Genomic DNA, 8,098 nt, shown 5'->3' on the forward strand with positions numbered 1-8,098 from the left:
TGTCCGCTTATTCATTCACTGCTAGTCAACTCAATCTGCTGAGGAAGGGACTATACTTTTCACCCACTTCGGATTTTAACTTATTCGAGTGGGTGAAGGACTTGAACCTCTGCAGCAGAAGGTTATTGTTGCATAAATTCCATTCTAAACGTATTGCCAATAACCCTAATGAATTACGGATGGAATGAGTGTACAAGAAAGACAGGATGTTGCGGACCTCTGTCAGCTGTTTGACCAAAATATCTCATCAAATAGGGACATAACTGGCCCCTTTACTCACCTTAAGATCAAGAGTCATTTTACTCCACCCATTTCCATCTGTCCAGCCGTTGAACTCTTTGTTGGCTGCGTTACTAGGGACCTTGAAGCCGAACCTAAACACTATAAGTCTGACAACAACCTCACATTTGAGGAAAGAACCGGCCTAAGAGACCTGATGTCTAATAAAGCTTATACCATCAAACCATCTGATAAAGGTGGTAACATAGTTATTTTAGACACTGAAGCCTATGTTAGTGAAAATATGAGACTCCTCAATGACAAAGATTGTTATGAGACCCTGGAATGCAGTCCCACATCTGAATACAAATCAGAACTACTGAACATCTTGCAGGACGCCCTAGACACAGAAATGATAAGCCGTAATGAGTTTGACTTTATGTACCGCAGGTCGCCCACCGTGGCGACATTTTATACCTTACCTAAGGTACATAAACGCCTACAATCCCCTCCCGGACGCCCAATTGTCTCAGGCAATAACTGCTTGTCCGAAGGCAGTAGTATTTATTTGGATAAGGTTTTGAGGGACTTTGTCATCAGCCTCCCGTCGTATGTCCAGGATACGAAAGATACACTCAAGAGACTGGACGGTATCCATGTTACATCTCAGACCATTCTTGTAAGTTTAGATTTTGAATCATTATATACTTCCATCGTTCACAAGAATGGTCTCACTGCTGTACAATACTTCTTAGCGACTAGGGATTGTAGGTTCAATAGACATAACTCATTTGTGTTGGACCTACTTAACTTCGTTCTAACACATAATTATTTTGTCTTTGATGGGCAGTACTACCACCAGACCCAAGGTACAGCTATGGGCACAGCTTGTGCACCCACATATGCCAACTTGTACCTGGGCTGGTGGGAACGTACCCACGTTTTTAATGAGGAACTTTCTATGTACACTGACCACATTTCCATGTGGATCAGGTACATAGATGATATCCTGCTCCTGTGGGATGGATCCAGTCAACTACTGCATGAATTTGTTGAGGTGCTAAATACGAACACGCTTAATTTGAGGCTCACTACTGTGATGAGTACTACATCAATAACATTTTTAGATCTGAACATCTATGTTGATCACGAATGTAATATCCAAACTAAGGTGTTCAGAAAAAGCACAGCAACTAACAGTTTGTTACTGGCACAGAGCCAACACCCCAGGAGCCTGATAGCAGGTATCCCAATAGGGCAGTACCTCCGTCTTCGCCGTAACTGCTCGACGATTGAGGAATTTACTGCTCAATCCAAAGAACTTCGATCTAGGTTCCACAACCATGGGTACAGCATCAAGACATTGAATAAGGCTTATCATCGGGCACTACACAGCGATAGGGTCTCACATTTGTCCAGTAATAAAGAGAAAGCGAAGGACAATACAATCAGAGTCATTGGCACCTTTAATAAAAGATGGTGGGCTATTAAAAAGATCTTTGCAAGACATTGGCATCTCCTTCAGGCAGATGAGGACCTGGCTAAAGTTATAGGCCCTAGACCCATTATTACAAGCAGGCGATCTAGGAACCTACGGGATTCTCTGGTTAACAGCCATTTTCAGCGGGCTAGAACTACTACCTGGTTGAGCCCCGTGAAGTGTATGTATCGCTGCCAGGGTTGCAAAGCATGCAGACACATCAACGTTGGCAAAGCATTCGCCAATCATGACAATACTTCACAATTCAGTGTCGATAGCTTCATCAACTGTCGTACCACCAACGTTATCTATCTTATCACATGCAATTGTGGTAAGAGGTACGTTGGCAAGACAACAAGACAGCTGCGCAGACGTGTTCTTGAACACATTAATTCTATTAAACACTCTGCAGAGACATCGGTTGCTAGACACATCACACAATGTCATGATGGCGACATTAATGCTATTAAATTCATGGGCATTTATCAATTGAAATGTCCCATGAGAGGTGGCAACACTGATCAATCCTTGCTTCGTATCGAAGCAGAATGGATTTATAAGCTAAAAACAAGGAGCCCTAATGGTCTTAATGAGGGGTTCACCTTCACACCCTTTATTGGATAAGGGGGCCAACTAATTGGCCACGTGTATTCTGTATTTGATCAACATTATGAATATACACAGAACTGGTCTCTCTGATAACCGGTTCATTCATTTCCGTTGTCCACTAACACAGTTCTCAGCCTTGGTATTGAAACAATAAATATTCTATAGTATTATTATTTAGACTAGTGACTATAAGACCAAAGTTTTAAACCCAGATGTGGGTTTAAGATTTGTGTAATGTGTGTATATGTGCCATACATTAAAAATTAAGATAATAAATAGTACGAGCATATATACATTCTATATCTTTGAATTGATCAATTTAATTATCAACCATTGCATTACAACTTGACTCATTGTGTAACATAATATAATTATGGGGGGATGTTAACATCCTTACTTGCACAATCACTTATTAATATATGTGCAATATAAGTCCCTTATAACCATAACATATACCCATAACATCCATTTTTATTCAGTACCCTATATAAGCACTTTATTATATGGTTCAAAAAGACTCAAACTGTGTCTCTAAGCATGTATACCATGCCCTGTTAGATATTAGGATTTTTTTCTAAGTCCCCGCGCATGCGTGGGACTAACTACCAGAAATCGCGCAAAATATCTGAGTGTCAACGCATGCGCAATGAGTATAGACCCTAACAGTATAATTTCTAAGTCCCCGCGCATGCGCGGGACTAACTAACAGTGTTCGCGTAAAATTTCTATGTGTCAACGCATGCGCAATGAGTATAGACCCTAACGGTATAATGTCTAAGTCCCCGCGCATGCGCGGGACTAACTAACAGAGATTGCGAAAAATTTCTAAGTGTCAACGCATGCGCAATGAGCATAGACCCTAACGGTATATTTTCTAAGTCCCCGCGCATGCGTGTGACTAACTAATAGAGATCGCGCAAAATTTCTAAGTGTCAACGCATGCGCAATGAGTATAGAACCTAACAGTATAATTTCTAAGTCCCCGCGCATGCGCGGGACTAACTAACAGAGATTGCAAAAATTTGTAAGTGTCAACGCATGCGCAATGAGCATAGACCCGAACTGTATAAACTCTAAGTCCCCACGCATGCGCGGTACTAACTATGCATATGGAACGATACAGCAATATTTTCTAAGATGTCGCGCATGCGCAACGGATCAAGACCGTTTGTAATCATCTCTAAGTCCTCGCGCATGCGCAGTAGCCACCCCAACCGGAGAATACGATTTTTAGTTATAAAAACTGCTCCTAAAGCCCTAAAACCACGGGGAAATTTGTTTTCTGAAGGTATGACACTAAGCAATTGACTGATAGTGTGTCTAATCAGTATATAAGTACATTATGGAGTGAGTTTAGGTGTAAACACACTGTGCATGTGCAACAGCTGTTAACAATTGATTTTGCAATTAGGGTACTGCCAGGGTATAAAAAGGTTCAGACCTCACTGCCCCAGTAAAATTTGTCCCTGAGGAAGCTCCTTTGCTGGAGGGAAACGCGCGTTGGATGCGCAATGTTGTCAGTCTCCTACTTGGAGCTGTTTTAATGTAGTGTCAGCAGTCTCCTGGCTCTAACTTTGTTGATCCCATTAGTTAATTATTTACTCTTTTTTTATAGTGAGTGTGCCTGCTTTCCTTGCACAGCACTGCTGTTTCTGGCAGGTCTATGCTGCAGTGTATGTATCATCATTATCACTGCACTTGCCAGCTTTATTACTCCAGCACTCTTACTTTAACACACTAAAGTCTCTATTATAGTGCGCAGTGCTGGTTGTTCAAGCAAGGTAGCTGGACATTTAACACACTGGCCACTCACTTGTGTACATTTATATACCTGTATTTTTGGGTCTCTTTGTTGCTCCAGAGGGGTTAACACCCTGACTTCTAGCAACCTGTGTCCTCTTATCCCACCATTATCAAGTGGTTCAATGGGATAGTATATATTTAAAATAGACGACACGGTTGCCTGATAATGTTGATTCAATATATTTTTAATTCACATTACACATTACTTTGGTAATATATGTTTTAAGTAAATTTATTAAAAGTTAAATTTTACACTATTTTGGTGTGCATTTAAGTGAATTCTTTTAGGGGGCACATCCATTTTGTGTTTCCCTTCACCTTTTCTGATTCACTTTTCAGTTCACAGTTTGCACCCATTATTTGATTACCACATTGAAGTATTTGACCACTTTATTCAATTAGTATGGTTCTGTGATCACTCCCTATCCCTTTGTTGTTTCTTGGAGTCAACATAATGTATAATTTTAGCAGCCAAAGAATTGCATTTTTTATAAATTGTAATGCATATTTATATTACATATATAATACAGTACATATTAATTATATTGCTACAAGTTGGCATACAGCAGATTAGGTACAGTACTGTATATTTAATGAAGTATGGGGCAATAATTCAAATAGCCTAACCCTAAATGTAGGGAATGGTTTTGGATCAGAATCACTTTAGTGGCCCGGAATGTGCATTCTGTATTGCTTAATAAATATCGACATTACAGGCAAGGAGAAGCTTAATTTCTTTTAATGAAGAGATATACATTTGGGTACAAATATTAAAATGCTTTATACATATAAAATGGAACAAACCAACGCCATCTTTTGATGGGAAGATTTTAGCAGTGATTGTGAATAACGTGTGGTCGAAGGCTGGTTAGATATTACCATGTATAAAGAAGATCAAAATGATCTCAATGTTTAAATATATAAAGTTAAAAAATTATAAAGTAAAATAAACAAGAATCACCTATTGGGAAAGACTGCAGCAGAGAATACCATATTTCTGCTGCCATTTATACAAGGGCAGGAAAAAATATATGTAAAGGTGATTGCTTATAGCAGCTGCAATTCAGTCATTAATACAATCAAAGTAGTCATGCCAACAACTCATGCCAGTGAAATAATGTGCGAAAACGCAACAAAAAAAAACAGAGTTTAAAAAAATGATTAATTAAAAAATAACTTGGCACATTATGGTCTCAGTTTAAATTATCCCTTTTTTTGGAGGGGGATGCTGTTTAAAGCCATTTTTTCTCTCTAATGGAGAACAAAAAAAATCACTTAAGGTGCAGCATTTTGTGAGCCTTGTCCTTAAACTGTTCTGATATTTAAATGTTTAAAACCAGAGACAGAACATAAAACACAGACAGAGCTCAGTGCACATCCAGTGAAACTTATACAGTTTCTAAATATATATGTATAGATATCTATTAAATAAAATGGTCTTTTAGTTTAACATTTTGGCCAAATTGTTGTCAGCCCCTGATCCACTACACGGCAGACCACATCTCAAGGGTCCCTAACACTAATATAAATTCTTAATAACCTGTGCATTACCAGGAAGAGTGATTTATAATAAATCTGTCAAAATTAGTTGCATAGTTCTAAGTCTGATTGAAGCTTTTATTAACCTGTGCATTACCAGGAAAAGCACTCTGTATTAGATTTGTCACAATCATACTGCAAGCAAGCAAGTTCCCCTGAGAGTGGGAGATGCTATGGAGTGAGCTTTTAACCATTTAAATGTGGGAGGGGGTGAGCTTGAATTAGGTAGGAGGTTGCCACCCTCCAATCAGCTAAGACTAGCTGGTCTTAGCTGATTGGAAGGTGGCTCTTCCTATCTTGTTGAAGCTCACCCAATCCCACATTTAAATGGTTAAAAGCTCACTCCATCGCATCTCCCACTCTCAGGGGAACTTGCCTGCTTGCAGAATGATTTAATAGATATCTATACATATATATTTAATAGATATCTATACATATATATATATATATTTAGGCACTGTACCATGTATAAGTTCACTAGATGTGCAATGAGCTCTGTCTGTGTTTTATGTTCTGTCTCTGGTTTCAAATATATATTGCCATGCTCAGTAGCACTCCTCAGTGACACTTATATGCTTATATATATATGTTGTGGTTAATGTGGGGGTTCAATATGAGCTTGTAGGTGTCCTGTATGTTTCTGATATTTAAATGGTTATGAAAACGGTAATTTGTAAACCCAACATTTATTTAAATAAATACTAACCTCGACAATATCTAAATGACATGAACAACAAAAATAAGATTTTATAAAAGATGATATACATACTACATCCACAAGCTGTGTAATTGCAAGACCAAACTTCACTCTCACTGTGTCATTCAAGTGTTCTACTGGGCGAACCCATTTTTGGTAGTCTTGTTCTTGAAATAAATATTTGAATAATCGATCTTCACTTTTTGCAATAAACGATGGTTCAGTTATTCCTATAAAAAAAAAAAAAAGCTAATATTCATATCTATCAATGTTTATCAATACAATATGTAACATTGTATCTAATGCAGTAAGTGTTCTCCACTTTTTTCATTTAAAGTACTAATATTTTTAATCTGATGGAGAACTTTGCAGTCTCTAAAGCTTGTACACAAGATACTGTAACCCTGTACAATTGATATTTGGTTTATAAAAAGGTATCACAGCCCCTAAAGTGTTTTATTAAATGTGAAAAAAAATATTGTTTTATGATTTATAGAATATTTTGCAGAAACTACTGTTTAAATGTATGATACCCCATGGATGAAAGAAACAATAATTAAAAAACTATTACATTTTAGAACAAAACTTTTCTTACCACAATTAGTGAAAATAAAAAGTACTACACACAACAACCAATACATTATAATATAAAAAAAGTGAAAGCCAATATCTATTAATATATTACTCCGATTGAACCGCAACATATTCTAGTACCGTAATATCACCATCATTGCATGAGACATTGCTGCCAATGGCACACACTTGAATAAAAAAAAAATTAATTAGTGGCTATTGGACTGGCAAATCTACTCTTACATCATGTCTCTCCTTGTTTCGGGAGTTTCATCTTTTTGAGTATGCATTCTGACAGACAGGAGTCAGAGCCTCTGACTCTCTTGAACAATACAGTCAATGCAAATATGGGTTATTGTCTCATATTCTAAACCAGCGTTCTCCTGGAACTAAACCACATTGTTTTGAGTGACAGGAATCCCTAGGTTCAAGAGTCACTTTTCCTTGGCATGGGAAAAAGCAATATAATATAGCCATGAAACGGTTACACTTTTTGTGCGGTATTGCAACAATGGAAAGTTCAGTCCGCGCTCTGGCTCTTTAAACTTGGAGTGTTGGTCCCTCTCAGTTCTCTTGCTGCTTCTGTGTTTATGAGGTGTCTCCCCCACCTCCAAATGTGGTCTCCACCGGAACCCCGATGGTGATACCAATATCAGCAAAACAAGAAAAAACACAAAAGCGCACCAAGATGAGAGATAGATATTGTATTAGCAACAAATAATAAAATTAGTAACTTACATATAAAATTTCTTTAATAATCCCCGATTCTGGTGTCTATCACAGGAGTAGGGCATCACATAGGAAGTATGAAGGGTAATCTCAGTTCTGAGAGATCAGACCCGCGCGCTGGGGCTGTCTCTGTTCACTCTCCTGTCCTCCACGTGTGGTAGCGTGGTGCGGAGTGTAGCGCGCATGTGCAGGAACCGGGGCCTTCAATAGGTGTCCTTAGGATGTCTGTCCGTTTTTGATAGCATAGAAACGATCGGAAATAAGCAGGAACGGTACACTTGAGTGTGTACTGGTGGTGGGTAGTAAAACCGCCAGCCACAACAGTCGCGACGCATTTCGTTTAACAAAGTAAACTTCTTCAGGCGATATCTGGGACACCTGTTTAGGGGTCCTTTATAGGTCTAATTCTGTGCGTCATTGGTTAATACCTAATGGCTGCATGGCCAATC

At 38.5% G+C, this 8,098-nt stretch overlaps 1 protein-coding gene across 1 annotated transcript in view; it reads right to left on the reverse strand.

Moving 5' to 3' along the window:
* The window catches only part of CHRNA5 (cholinergic receptor nicotinic alpha 5 subunit), a 257,773-nt gene extending 251,226 nt beyond the window's left edge, over positions 1-6,547 (reverse strand). The window contains exon 1 of the mRNA XM_075576139.1: positions 6,420-6,547. The gene's annotated coding sequence lies outside the window, so the exon portion shown is untranslated. The remainder of the gene's footprint in view (positions 1-6,419) is intronic.
* Between the last annotated feature and the right edge of the window lie 1,551 nt (positions 6,548-8,098).

This window comes from Ascaphus truei, chromosome 18 (genome assembly GCF_040206685.1).
Source record: "Ascaphus truei isolate aAscTru1 chromosome 18, aAscTru1.hap1, whole genome shotgun sequence".
NCBI lineage: Eukaryota > Metazoa > Chordata > Amphibia > Anura > Ascaphidae > Ascaphus > Ascaphus truei.